Consider the following 15,366-nt stretch of genomic DNA (forward strand, 5'->3'; position numbering starts at 1 on the left):
TGGTGTTACAGCTACGCATCCCTCCTGCTGCCAAGGCTTTGCCCCTTGGGGATTCCCACCGCAGGGGGGCTGGAAGCAGAACAGCCTGATTAGAGCCTGCAGCTGAAATTATACTGGGCAATTTCTTCTAGTAAACAGTTCATCCCACCTAAAAGCATGGGTTTGAGTACTCTGAAGCAGACTTGGGTCAAATTCAGTATAAAGTTTCAGAGAAACAAAAAATGAAAATGGAATGTATGAACTGCAGAAACAGTTCCTTTTGCTATTTCCGATCCTTTTTCCCCACACTAACATCGCAAGAAGTCAGAGGTACTATCAGAGTGAAGCAGAAAAATGAGAAAATGGTTTCTCTGCTCTCTTTTTCCACATGTCCCAATTCCTTGTCAAAGCCCAGTAGTGTTTTAAGTTCTTACTATACAGAAGGAAACTGTTGTTCAAATTGTCTGCATGATTCAAAATGGATAGTTGAATAAAAATGAGTGAATTTGGGGCCACAGGGAGTAAGAACAACTCTATGACTTTGCATGGAGCTTCAGGTCTTCCCAAGTGACAGCTCTTGCTCTGGTGAATATTTAAGTATATTTCATACAAAGCAGACATTTTTTTTTCTGCAAAGAGTGAAGCAGTCATCTCAGAATACCTTGTATTTAAAGTATTTTCCTGGGAGGTGGAAGACTGTATTTTAATCCCTATATTGTAGCAATAAAGTATTCTAAACTTTTCTTTTCTCAGTTGTTTTGGTTTTTATTCATGATTCCAAACTCCCACTTGTCTTCCTGTTCTTTAAATTTTGCTAGAAAAGCCCCATAATAAAAACAGTATTTTGCAGTCTGGTAAAATATTTAATCCAAACAAAAACTAATGAGCCTCAATGCAAATCCTGAAAAAGCATAGCAAAGCATTTATTTGTTTTTATTTTTTAGATTCAGCCATCAATCAAAAAAGTACAGATACGTGCACAGTCTTAGTCATAACTAATTTTTCTGGGAATTCCTTTGAAGGACTAACTGAGCAAAGCCTCCTTCCCACTTTTCTCTTTGGGTCTCTCTCTTACATGCTGGCTACTTCTGAACCCTATCCTCCACCTTCTTCTCCTCTCTTACAGCTTCAGAGGTTCACGGGCAGAACTGGGAGCACTGTAAATGTTCTTGTTTTCTGTCTGGAAGAAACACAGTGCTGCATTTGTGCAAAGTTCCTTTTGTGGGTGAATCACCACAGTATTACTGACTGATTGATTATTACATGAAAGCTTTTATGAATCAAAAAATCAAAGCCTGTTTGTTAGGGGATTATACATTAAGATGGATAAAATACTTTTTATGTTGACCATGGTAACAAATATAACTAAAACAAAGATGTAAGGTGACAACTAATGTAAAATGTAAAATATCAATTGACATATTGCATAGCTATATATGCAATATTATTTTCACTCCCAGATTCAGGTGCCTATTTTCTTAAAGCATGAGAGAGGAGACGAAGGGAAAGAGGAGGAGCTGTTGCTGCGCCATTAGCAACCGTGGGATGGCTGATGCTCCACATGACCTGACTGCAGCCCTATTTCTGCTGCTTCATTTCAAGTGACCGGTATGAATAATTGCATAGTTACACAGTTGCACTGTGATGCAGGTAATGCCACGAGGAAGGCAGGATTTTCAGTTGAAGTAAGGGAGCCTCGAGATAGGGTTGATGTTGGGGTGAACTGAAATGTTATCTGTCAGCTGTAGCTGTCAGCAAAAATATTAAAGAAAGAGCAGCTGCATCATGCCACAAGCAGGGGAGTGGAGCAGTCGTAGCTCCAAAATAGATATGAGAGTCAGACAGAGTTTTCTTTTAATGAACCCCAGTAATAGTCATGGACTGTTTATTTTCAAACCTGCTTTGAGCCAGTTGATAATGCTACTGTTTTTAAAATGTTTTAAACAAATGCTTGAGATGCAAGCAGAGAAGAGCTATTTAGAATAGGACTTACTGAAAGGTATGTTACTACTCCTATGAAATGTAATTTTTCCTACTAATTATTTTCAGCTTCTGTAGTTTTAAATTTACCCTCACCATTTTAGCATGTAAGTGCTGATATGACAATAAAATTGATATGACAATAAAAAATCATAACCATATTTCTCAGCTGGAAGAAAAATTATTGGCTTATTATAGCTTCTGTAGCATTTATTCTTCCTTTCCAGAACATTTAATTAATAAGATACTAAGCTATCCTGAAAATATTTATTAAAGAATAACATCTCAGTCTTTTTGGGTTGCCATTAAGGAAAATAATAAGCAGCAGTCTCTTCTGGATCTTGAATTCCAAGATAAATGTAATAAAGCTTGTGGCGGGGTGTTATTGTTTACTGCTTGGAAAAACTTATGCAACAGCAGAATACTGTTCTGATTTTTGAGCTGCTGCTAATGAAGTACAACCAGACAGGGTACATTGCCATGAGTCAGGAAATCTGGATGTTCCTGGACAGAGGCCAAGGGAGCTTAGACACATCAGAGATGTGATGTATATGTATCCTCGGGGGGAGATACACTGAGTTGTTTTCAAGCATCTCAAGCTGCCTGATTCAAGAAGCAACCAAATGACCACCCTGAAACAAATTTACTAGCTGTCTGTTTCTCAGAGTCCCTTGTTTTTACACCAGGAAAACAAGAATGAAGTAGACTGTCCAGGGGAGCTTAGAGATTAGATATTACGTTCAGCCTTGAGAGAGTAGGTCCAAAACCCTGAGGGTTTAACTTTGTTCTTTCACTATAAAAAGAAACAAAATAAAATAAAACAAAAACACAAAAGAAGAACAAAACAAAAACCCTAAATTAAAAAAAAAAAAAAAACTGATATGCTACAATTTACTGTGAGACTTTAAACAAACCTTTTGAACTCATGGTCTGCTAAAGAATGGTATGACTTTTTTGTAAGATGTTACCATTGTACACATGGGGAGAAGCTCCACCCTCCACGGTGCTAAATCATTTGCTGAAATGCCGCTACGTTTCAGTACAGCACTATGGTACATATGCAACTCCCTAGCATTTTTTGAGCCTTCAAAATGTTGTTACTGTGGGCCCTTATTTTTTGAGTGAAATTAAGTGGTTTCCTAAAGCTAGTTGGGATCACGTAAAAGGGGGCCACTTGTTTCTTTTCCTTTCCATTCCCCTTTCTTGCAGCTTAACATAACTACCCCAGGAGACTTTCATTTTTCACTCTCCCCTACCCTTTTTTGGTAGGTGTGTTTTCCTTATCTTCCCACAACCCTTCCCTGCATCGTGTCCCAAGGGAGAACTACAGCTTTCACCGCCTCTCCCAGCAGAGTAGGGCATGCAGAGCAGTTTTCTCCCTACACAGCCTCTGCTGGTACCACCCACCCAGGTACGTGGGTGGCTGCTTGGACTTCCACGTTTCACACCTTTTATCAGGGGAAGCTCTCACAATAGAGACCTGACCTCCCTTTCATGAAATCCAAGGAGGGGTCATTTATTACCCCATTCTTTTCCCCCCTGGAAAGGCTCTCAAGTTAACTACGAAATAATTTCCAGACCTCCTTCTTTAATCTGGGCTAGCTTTGGGCCCGCCTTCGCAGTTGCCGCTGCCGTTACACCATGGCAGGGCATGGTGTGGTAGACCTGTGTCACCTTCAATGGCGTTTCGGCAGCTGTGGCTGCAAACCTTGGCCTGCCTCTTCTGTGCTGTGGCACATACGTGGGCGTGGGACTCTGCCCTGCTCATGGACTCACTGTCCCTTCTCTCTACTGGTATTGCCAACCACACACTTTCAAAATCTTGAGATAATCTTCCAAAGTTGTATTTCAGGAGATTTTAAAGCAATACATCATGGCATCAGATCATCTAGAGCTCATAGACTTCAACTCTCTTGAAGCCATCAGGACTGTTTTTTTCTAATATTCTCTTTTTAATTAAAGCTGAGAGTGATGCAATGGCAACATAATCCCTAGGGTAAGTCCTTATCAAAAATCTCAGTTGCCAGGAAAGTCACGAGCTGCAGCCATTGCTTTAACAAAGCGGGCAGGACTGGAGACCTTGGCTACTTGCTGAGCCTGCAGGAGACAAGCAACAGGACATTTCTGTTTTCCAGGCGCTCTCTCTTCCCCCAGCCAGTGGAGTTCGTGTGCCCTCCCCCGAGCCCCTCAGTGGCTCCAGGGCTGCCCCACCACCAGCTAATTTGGGCAGTCACCTCCTGCCCACCCCTTCCCTCAAAGGTCCTTTTTCCTCCAAGCTGTTTTCTTCTCCAGTAGCCTCCTTCTTGTACCAGGCAGCTCGTCCTGAGCACTCCCAAAATAACAAGCTCACGAGCTGACAGCACCATCTTTGCCCTATGAATTACTTGTGGTACAACTGAACCTGAGAGAATAGTTTTGTTTTTCCTGAAACATCTTAGTATTGATACTAGTTTGGTTTCTATTTTAGTATGCTTTTGTTCTTGCAGCTTCCTGGTCACATCCCTGGTCCTCCTCTTTCCTTTTTCTGCTGTGCTTTACCAGTATGGCTGGTTTCTTGCTACCTGCAACTCAGGGTACAGCTATGCTTCCCTCTGGGGAGCTCTTCTAAAAATACATGTTCTTGTCATTCAAAGTTGTAATTCAACTTCTATTCCTACCTCTCCCAGCAGAATCTGGTTTCCAAGGAGGGCTATTTAAGTCTCCTTATTCAAAGCTGTTGACATGATGTTCAATACTGCAACATCTCAGGGTGTCAAAGTCACCACTATATTTATTCTTGTAACATCCCAGGTGTTATTAAAAGTGTAGAAGTAAATAACTTGCTGAGAGTCATACAAGGAGTCACTGATGCGAAAGCCAGCCATGTAACTAGCCGCCCTCTCCCCTAGTATGATACCTAGCACCTCACATTTTAAGGTAACATTATTTGAAAGGGATAAACAACAAAATTCAAACACCGCATAAATCCAGGGGGAACCTGGATGTAGCAAAGTGTTTCTGATTAATAAGCAATCTATCAGATGTCCTGCCACTCTTACAGCCTATTGCCTGCAGTGTGATTTAGTCTTGTTTATACAACTAATGCTGGAGGTATCTAAATTAACCCTCCCTGTGTGCAGGTATGCTTGCCTCATTGTTAGATACTCACTGCTGTCTTGGAGGGATTTTTTGAGTTGACAGCAGTAGCCTGTAGAATTGTTCCTGCTCTATTTAGTCCTTATCAAACTGTTACAAACTGTTGTATTACGTTCAGGGTATTCCCTGAACACTTACAGAGATTATTCAGTTTATTTCTGATATTTTCCTGGGTTTTCTCTGTGCTATCTAAGCTAAGGGGAAACTCATTACACTGTCAATAGCTAATATCACATATTTTTCTAGCACTTCATTAGTTCTCAGAGACCTGTGGTGATATAGGTTGTGTGGCTGGTAGTGATACTGAACAGCGGCTAGAAACTAGTATCACTGCAGGCAGCTGTGTCACTGTCACAGAGAGGGCTCTGAATAGGTCCTCCCGGGCCCCCAAGTACAACAGGAATCCTGTTGTGTGTTTCCATTCACAAATAGATCAAATTCTGTATAAAAGGTACTTACATTGTACCCCCTCCATCTTTCTAATAAAAAGCTTTTCCAAAATAATTTGGGGTTTAAGATCATGTTCTCTGAACATGGGAAAATCAGTTTAGTTATTTTTTTCTCCAACCCATAAGCTACTTTGAAAACCACTGCCCATATGGATTCAAGGCAGGGTAGTTAAAGATGCTGTTATCTGGTTAACCCGTGGTTTAGAGGCCCCTAGCTTTAAAACACTAAGCTTCCTGGCCTCCTGCTGAAGCACTTCTTGTCTGTCCTAGCCTGTTCTGGTGTCTTTCAAAGCATGATCCCTTCTTCCTAAATCTCACTAACTTTCTCACTAATTTTCTCACTAACTTAACCCCCACTGGAGCATATAGCGTCTTTTTTTATTAAAAAAGCTGCAAGGGTAATTTGTATGTGTGTGCAAGTCACACTAGTTCCTCCAGTTCTTCTCTGCAGCAAGTGCTGAGTTTGCTCTAGACAAGTACAATGGGATCTGAGACCTCTGTACTCCACCAGCTGTGAGAATTCCCTAGCCTTTTTCCACACATCTCTCCTGATGATGGCAAAATTTTAGTTACAGTATCCAGTTTTAGGAACATTACTTGCTGATTCATCTAAAGAGAAGAAGAATACCCGTCTTCAGTGGTTCTTCTCGATAGGTATAAGAAATCCCATATGGAAAGACTGCCTGCCACATCCCTGAGTGCCACAAGGCCACTACTTTGTCCTTGCTTCATGCTACAGTAATCACCACCAGGTAAATTTAGATGCTTCCACAACCAAGGGCTTTTCTAAACCAAAAGAGCCTAAGCTAGTCTCAGGTTAACTAGAACTCCATCTAGGGATCCTGTTTGCCATATGTGCATCATGGTCTGTTCCTGATTAGGATACAATTGGAAAGAGATGTTCAGTAAGAAAAGTGAACTCAGCAGTGGAAGCAGTCTCCAGGGTTTCCTTCCTCAAAAGCAGCATCTCTGTTTTCCTTCCTTATTTACGTATTGTTTACAATCTCAATGCTAGCTTTTCAGCTTATTGGACTACCTGAAAAGATAAAGATAGAATATACTTAACCTTTTTTTTCAGAATTCTTTTGCAGAGAGATAGCACCTTAATGGCATCCTAATTCTAAATGTTTGGCTTTCAAACAGAATGTGGGAGGGAGGAGGAGGAGGAGGAGGGTGTGCATTCTAAAAGCTGGAGTAAACTAGGATAGAAAATTACATACAAGATTTTTGGTTCTTATTATGCTTATTTTTGGATATAACACATCAAACATAACAAAATGGAACAAAAAACCCCCTACAAATACTGCTTCTTTTACAATTTTGAAAGTGCCAAAGGCCTGTGGTTTATGTTACTATCAACCATCTCTCCAGCCATCTTTTATTCAGCGTATGGATTTCGATACACTGTTTATCATCACTGGCAAAATATTCCTCAGCCAGCCATGTTCAAAACTTTGTGATCCAAATAAGATGTGAGACCTTAGAATAATTACAAATTAAAAATACTCAAGATAACTGAAAATAATCAAAGCCCCAAGCAACCTGATCAGACTCTGGAGTAAGTCCCGCTTTGAGTGAGACTGGATGACTTTTGTCAGTTCCTTCCACCTAAATTCTGGTTCCGTAACTCCGTAAGAGGCACCTCTCATTCAGAGGACATGCTACTATGACTCTGCCTTTTACTATTTGCAATGTGATGCCTTTTGTCACTTGGATTCTAGCTTCTGGCTCCTGCCACTCGAAGTGGCAGTGGTTCCCGTAGCCAGCTGCCTCGTAACGCGTGGTTCCTCTGGCACTCAGGAGCTCTGTTGCCGTGTGTGTCCCGCCGTGCGGAAGGGACTTGTTCTGCGCTATGTTTGACATGCTTGAGGACATCTAGAATGGCATCGTTCCCTTCCTTCTGTCTCCTGTCCAGAGTCAGAAATTGGAGTGTTTATTTTTCTCTAAAGAATTTTATCAGATTGAGGAATTGAAATCCTTACCTACTGGAACGTAATTCGTGTTTCTTTTTATTACAGAAGTCCTTGTAGAAGAATAAAAGGAGGAGAAATAAGACACTATAGAAGAACTACTGTAACCTTTATCTTAAAAGTTAGATCCAAGAGGTTTTGTGATTACAGATGGTGGGACAAGTGAGATTTTGGGGATAAGTATGAATGACAGACACAGGAATTGAATAGCTTTAGCATGAGAAATATATGCCCTTTTTTTTTTTTTTTTTTTTTATATTAGTCAGCCCAACACCGAACCAGTCATGGTTAACCACATGTGCTTTGCCACCCTTTCATTTATGTCCTTGCTTATGGCTTTTAAAGGGATATTTTTTCAACAATCTGAATTATATATTTTAAAACAGCAACCTGGCCTGTATCAGAAATAGCGTGGCCAGCAGGGGCAGGGAGGTGATCGTGCCCCTGTACTCAGCACTGGTGAGGCCGCCCCTCGAATACTGTGTTCAGTTTTGGGCCCCTCACTACAAGAAGGACATGGAGGTGCTGGAGTGTGTCCAGAGAAGGGCAACGAAGCTGGTGAAGGGCCTGGAGCACAAGTCTGATGAGGAGCGGCTGAGGGAACTGGGGCTGTTCAGTCTGGAGAAGAGGAGGCTGAGGGGAGACCTCATCGCGCTCTACAACTACCTAAAAGGAGGTTGTAGTGAGGTGGGTGTTGGTCTCTTCTCCCAAGTAACAAGCGATAGGACGAGAGGGAATGGCCTCAAGTTGCGCCAAGGGAGGTTTAGACTGGACATTAGGAAAAATGTCTTTACTGAAAGAGTGGTCAAGCATTGGAACAGGCTGCCCAGGGAAGTGGTTTTCCTGGAAGTATTTAAAAGACGTGTAGATGAGGCGCTTAGGGACATGGTTTAGTGGGTATGGTGGTGTTGGGTTGACAATTGGACTCGATGATCTTAGAGGTCTTTTCCAACCTTAATGATTCCATGATTCTATGATTCTATGAAAAGTAAGAATGTTCTTTGAGTCGCATAACTAGATAGTGTGAGGTTTTATGAATATCCTATCTACTACGTTCACAAATTTGAACTTGAGGATAAATTGCATATGTTTTTCTTTAGTGTATATTTGTTGTCACAGTAACTGCAGTTTTCCCAATAAATGGAAATTGCATCGTTTCCTTAGCATTCAGGTTACTGCACTGAAATAGCACCATGAACTCACCACCACTTCTCCCTTCCTGTTGTCAAGCTAGATCTCATCTAGTTGCAGGAACAGGCACTAAAACAGGTAAGTTTAGATATGTGCGCATTAGAAAGCTGAAGCAAGTCTGCTTAGCCCCATTACATCCTATGACTCACGCATGTGTGGGAAAGACCTTATTTTCACAGAGATCTCTTAGATAAACAAGGCAAGTTGGCAGCAATTCGCCTACACTGATGTTAGCAGTCTCCTGCTTTCTGTTGCATTCGTTTGCTTTATATTTTCTGAAAAATGCAGGCAGTCTGATAAACTCTAATGGAAATTCTTGTACCAAGGACACATGAGATTTCATTTTCAATCACTTTTTTTTAATAGGAGTAGCCTTAAAACCAGTTTCTAAAAAAAATCCTTTTCTGTTATTACAATAGAATCCACTTTTTCTCAGTTTTTTTTTTTTTAAGTTTGTTAGTGAAGCTGTAGGTCTTGCTATCCACAGCCATAACACACTAGTTAGTTAGGTACCTCCCCCCACCCAAACCTACAAGTCTCTAAATACTGTGGACTTCAGATAGAAAATGGATTTAGCTTCCAAAATATTACTTTTACATATGCACTGGAACAAAATTTGAAGAGCATAAATCACAAAACATTATACTCTTTGACACCATTTCCCCAAAAAGGAAAAGCAAAGAAAGCAGCCCTTACTGTATTAAAGAGCTCTTAAAGTATATAAATCAAACTGAAAATGTTTATTGCAAATTCATGGAGGTTTTTGCTCTTCTTCTGAAACCCCACCAGTTTATATCTGAATGAGTCTGGCCACATCATAGATAATTAAGATTTTAATTGCCATTTTATCAGCTTTGAAATGAAACTCATTTGGACAATCTACAGCAATCTTTTAGAGTCACACACCCCTTTGCTCGTGTCAGCTAACAGCAACTAGATGGGTTGCCCATTTAAGGGAAAAAGTACAAGCTCCAGCCTGTTTCCCTGTACTTCAGATGTGTTTGTCCCACTCCTTCAGCAATGCATTCTGTAATGCCCCAAAGTATTTCTTTTCTTACAAAAGACACGCACACATGCACATACATATGCACATTTCTGATTAAGTTTCAGCTCTCATAGAGCTGCAAAATTAAGGAACTGGATGTTGGAATTCTTCATTTTCTTCTCAGTTCTATAATACCACATATAGGAATTTTCTATTAACGGGGGGGGAGGAAAGGGGTGGGGCGGGGAAGAAGCAATGTCATTTCATTGCCTCAGAACACTACTCACTAAACAGCCCAGGATAAATCATGTATTTTAACAGCTGTGTATCTATAGAAGAATGATTTCAAAATAAAATGCAATTGCACTTCTAGGATATATGCCTTTAATTGTAGGAACTGTCTCTTTCTCTGTATTTGCAAAGTGTGTAAACCATTTTGGAGGAGACCACAATCTATGTAAACTTATGTATCATCTTTAGAGCTAGTGTTTGCATGCTTTACTTGTGGAAACGATTTAGACATATAATCCAGCCAAAGCAGAATGAGAATGATAGGGTAAAGCCATCTTGAATTAAAAAAAAAAAAAAAAAGCCGTCCCAATTTAGGAAGACTTTGTGTTTGCATTGATATTAGTACTTATTTTGCTATGATGGTAAGAATAAAAAATAATATAGAAAGTGCAGATTATCTGCAGAAGCTGGAGAAGTAGGTGAAAAGACCCAAAATAAAAGGAAAAATCTAATCTAGTATCCAGAAAGGCACAATTTTCACAAACACATTAGGTGTCACACAATCTTCAACACGATTAGAGATTCCCACTACCTTTCCTGAACAGGAAAGAGGCACAATTGTTCCTGTCCTTTGGACACCAGTAAGAATAACTACACGACTGTGTTATAAATGCTTTATTTTTCTAGTATCATTAACTTGGTACAAATACTAGCTATTAAATGAGAAAAAGAGAGGTTAAGAAATCTTAATTGTTTATGAAATAATTGTTTCTTCAGTTATTCAATATCCTCCAATACCAAGAAAAGCCTGTATTATCCAAATAATTCCCAGTATTCTGTTTAGGAAACATTCAGTAGAAAACACTGAGAGAAATGAAAAGAGAAAAGGTTAAAAAATAAAATCACCAGAATAAGATGATGAAGCTGAAAAGTATAGGTGTTCGTCCTTCTTGTAAAGAAATATTTAAACTTTTCTATACAACAGTTTTTCATTATTTTATCTCATACACTATTTTATCTTTCTAGCTTTCAGTTCTTATATTAGGTTTTGTATACAAAATATTTTTGGTGAAATAGGAAGTATGAATAGATTAAGTGGAGTTCCTTCTCCTTTGTTTTGTTTTTTTGTCTGGCTTCTTCACAAATATTATAGCTCTATTTCTCCAAATGGCATTTTAGACATGCAGAAGGACAAAATCCCTACCCCCAAATTCAGTTTATATATTAAAATAGTATGGCAAACTGCAACAACAGACCTTGAGAAAGGAAGGGAAGAAACAGGAAATTAGAGAAAAAGTAAAATGTCTCTTAGGAAAAAAAATATTTGGACAGGAATATAGATGATCCATTTTGTTAAATGCTCTTGAGGGGACTGGAAATTTATCTGTTAAATATTGAACACTAAGATCTGATCTTATTAAACTCAAAGGCAATCTCACTCTGAATTCAGTGGCATAAACCTGGCCTCTGACTCAGCACAGCTCTGAGGCACATTCTTAATTTATGCCTGGGGGCACATCAACTGATTAGATGAGATTACCAAAAACCTTATATTAAGCATGTGTGGAATGTGTGCCAACAGAAAGATCTTGTACCAGGAGGAGTTTTACTGATACAACTTTATCAGTAAAAACCTTTTAGTATGGAAATGGTTACACTGGCGAAATTGTGACCCAGAGGAACAAAACAGGGCATACTAGTAAAAGCAGAGATTTCCCAATATACTTATGCTTACTCCACAAGCTGCTTCCAGGAAGCACAACTATATCTTCAGGAGTCCTACCTTGGTCGACATAGCTCTGTTATTAGACAAGTTTAGTCTTTCCATGTGCTACAGTGAGATGCACTATAGAAAACTTATATGTCATTAGGTCAGTTTCAAGCTTACTAAAGCCAGTGGCATAGAGGATGGACCAGTTAACACCAGAGCCGAAGGTTAACAGTCTACCAGATATGAGCGGGAGGAGTATGGGAAAATCAGGGCAGATGTAGGCAGTGCTGAGCTTTGAAGATGAATTTCAAGTCTTTGAATTTGGTGTTAAAAAGAACCAGACGTTCTATAAAGAGATTGAAAGACTGAGGTGATGACAAAACACTCAGTTAAGATGATGACTTTAGCTGTGGCTAGATTGGCTAAAAGAGGCCATAAATTATAATATTGCTGTAATGAAGGCGAAAGAACGAGCCACAGGCAGAGTCTGGAAGTGGGTTCACATTGGGAGGAATACACAGTCTTTAGCACCATGAAAGGCACCATTCATTCCACAGGTATGGGAATATAAACAAAATAATATATAATGGGAAAAATAAATGAGTATGCTGTGTCTACTTGTCTTCCAAAAAAATCTCTACCATGGAGTGTATCGCCAAAACCTAAATTACTTTTTGATTTGATATAAAATTGAGCTTGGTTTCACTGTAGTCATTAGTAGAATTGGCTATTCTTCAAATATGAAACCACCTGTTGAATAGCCACATTACATATTCCACAGATTTGATTGGAAAATCCCAGAGCCTCTTTGTGGACACCTGTTGAGAAGGGTAATTTTAGCCTCCTCCTCCATTTTGAAGTGGAAAGGAAGACAGATGTATGTAAAACCACAACTCCATGTGTTAGAGTTGGAAGTTGCTATCAGATTGTTCAAAAATCACTTCATTTGATGGTTATCAGGGTAATAAATTTGCTTTTTGCTTTTAAAAACTTTGCTAAAAGTAAATTGTGCAAGAAAAGTAAAATTTTAAAACCATACACTATGCTAAGCAACAGTTAAAACCAAAAAGCAGTCAATAATTAGCATTTTCCCAGATTTTGTGTTCCCTATATATTCAAGAGGTCAAATTTGCCATTTTTCCACATTTTATTATTTGCCAATTAACTCAGTCAAAATAAGAAATTTTCAGTCTAAAGTCAAGATGACAAAAACTGTACAAATCATATTATCTCAGTTTTAGTTCTCACTGTACAACTTTCTTAGGAAAAAAAAAAAAACTTTCTCAGGATATGTCTATATTAAAAAGTAATACCAAAGTTTCCTTTTGAGATTTAGATTTGGGATACCATAGTGCTGTAGTAATTCCACAGTAATGATTATCACATTAAATCATGGTCACCAAAAAGTATTCCTATTTAGTGCTTAAGTAGTGTGCCTCTTGCTATGAAATAAAATGTAAACTATATTATTTTTGCTTTTAAGAATTTTCCTCCATCCTAATGCTTCATTTATGTTATTGTTTCACAGGCAGTTACATTCTCAGCCATCAAATCAAAATTGCTTCAGAGTATTTTATTTTCATCCAACCTGTAAGCATGTCACTGCTAAGATGTGGTATTGATGTCATTTATGTAGTACGCAGGGATGAAACTAGAATTATTTAGCTAAAGCAAGACCTTCTCATCTTCCTGAGGCAGCCCCAGAGTCCACAGACTAAGTGTCAAACACCACAGACAGTCAGCATAGACTCAGTCAGTCCATTCCTTCTTTAGGACAAATATTTTTCATCTGAGACAATTCTACATAAATCTGTGAACAGGGTTTTTGCACGAGTTAAGTGCATTCTTTAAATCTTTGCCTTCATAACTGAATTAATATTGCATATGAATTCACAACCAGTACATCTTTTAAAAATTCATGCATACTAGATTTCTTTTGTTTGGAGAAAATGGTTTTAAAAGACAGGGTGGGGGGGATTCATTCTTCGATTGACCAAACAGCTTTTGTCAGTTTAGACAAAGCAGATCATACTAAGCAATTCCTCCCTTAAATTACATGATCATTATGGGACCATAGGATATGCATTTCCAACAGACAAACAGGCTTCCATTCTCCTGCCAAGGTAAAACATCTGAGAACTGGTTTCTCATTTATTTTGCTAAAAGAAACAAACACTTTAACAACAATGACCCTGCTCAAGCACACTTGAGTACAATAAACATAAGGTCAGTCTTTAGGACGGTTGCATTATACAGCTAATCAATCGAGCAGAGACTAATATTCATTCTATGTAAAAAAGTACAAGAGGAAGAAGCAAGAGCTGTTGCCACAAGGATAGTACGAAAGGCACCAGGTGTGCCTGTGTGCTAACAGTTGGTAAGGAAACAAAAAGTACAAATGTGCTGGGTCACAAAGTATTCAGTTAATTCAGTTACTGAATAGCTATTTCCTCTTACTTATCACACAGGCTGTCACTGTTTTTAATAGCTGCTAGACTATCACTGGTAAGGGACGATATGTATTCTATTCTTAAATGTTGGTTTGTCTTCTGTCAGCATGTAAGCAGATATAAGCAAGATACACGTCAAAATCTATACACATTTTTTCATATTACTACTAGATACTTGATTATGTTTGTTCTAAGAACTGCGAAAGTGATTTAAGCAATCTTTTTCTGTGAGGAAAGTGTAAAAAAAAATCTAAAACTTTTATCCCAGCTTTCATCTACTGACATTTCCAAATCGTGCAGAAGATTGTTCATAGAAGGAAAGAGACAACAGTCACTAGAAAAGAAAATGACTTCTTTTAAAAATAATGCATTGGAGTGGTTAGCTCAGTCTTACCTGTCAGCAACACGAACCTAGGAATATATCCTTTACACCACAAAATCGCAGTAGCTCGTCCCACAGCACTACCACAGTAGTAGACTGATCCAGCCCAGGAGAACACAAAGAGAGAAACTTTTCCTACTTTTCTAGGTCTACCAGCAGCTGAAGTAATGAAGGAAATGGGGTAGAGAACAGAAGACCGGAGCTGCTTCTCGCAGAAATCCCAGGCAGGAGAAGTAGGAGGTATACTCTGTCTGTGTCTCACCCAGACTTTTGTTTAAAAGTTTTTTCAACTGTTGCTAGGTGGTGTTAGGCTTTGGCAGTTTAGTTCTCAGATTGTATTTCCCCTCTTCTGGTCTCTTCACACAGTGTTACAGCAATGACTTTGTTGAGCTCAGCTCGCTTGTGCTATATTTAACCAGTGTTCTCAGCAAGTCAAGCCTGTCAACAGCTGAGAAGTTTGGAGCAGGCTTTGCTGAGTTCCTCAGCTGCTGAATTATCAGTGGATGTAGCACTGCACAGCCCAGCTACTACATTCACTGAAAGATCGTGAGGAAACTGTCAAGTCCTTTTAAGGGCTTCCAGTGACTTCACAGGAGTAATTACTATTTAAAGCACTAAGTACAAGATGTGTATTTAGGCATATATTTTAGACTGCTAGAGAAAGAATACTTGTGTTCACAGCAGATGAGTTCAATTATTTATACAGTGAAGATTTTCCTAGGACGAGTAGGAAGTTTATAATTTGAAAGGTATGCACTTCACTTGAGGAAAAATTACACGTGGGGAGAACTTTTTGCAGCATAATATTTTGCAGAGTTTAGATATATTAAGATGACATGGAGAAATTAATGAAAGGCTTAGGCTGGAAAGTTTTCATTGTGATGTTTATTCCAAAGACAACCT

General features: G+C 39.0%; 1 protein-coding gene across 2 annotated transcripts in view; it reads right to left on the reverse strand.

Moving 5' to 3' along the window:
* Positions 1–15,009, reverse strand: part of FILIP1 (filamin A interacting protein 1) — a 113,116-nt gene extending 98,107 nt beyond the window's left edge. For both annotated transcript variants that reach the window (XM_075145333.1, XM_075145332.1), the window contains exon 1: positions 14,476–15,009. The gene's annotated coding sequence lies outside the window, so the exon portion shown is untranslated. The remainder of the gene's footprint in view (positions 1–14,475) is intronic.
* Between the last annotated feature and the right edge of the window lie 357 nt (positions 15,010–15,366).

This window comes from Calonectris borealis, chromosome 3 (genome assembly GCF_964195595.1).
Source record: "Calonectris borealis chromosome 3, bCalBor7.hap1.2, whole genome shotgun sequence".
NCBI classification, from domain to species: domain Eukaryota; kingdom Metazoa; phylum Chordata; class Aves; order Procellariiformes; family Procellariidae; genus Calonectris; species Calonectris borealis.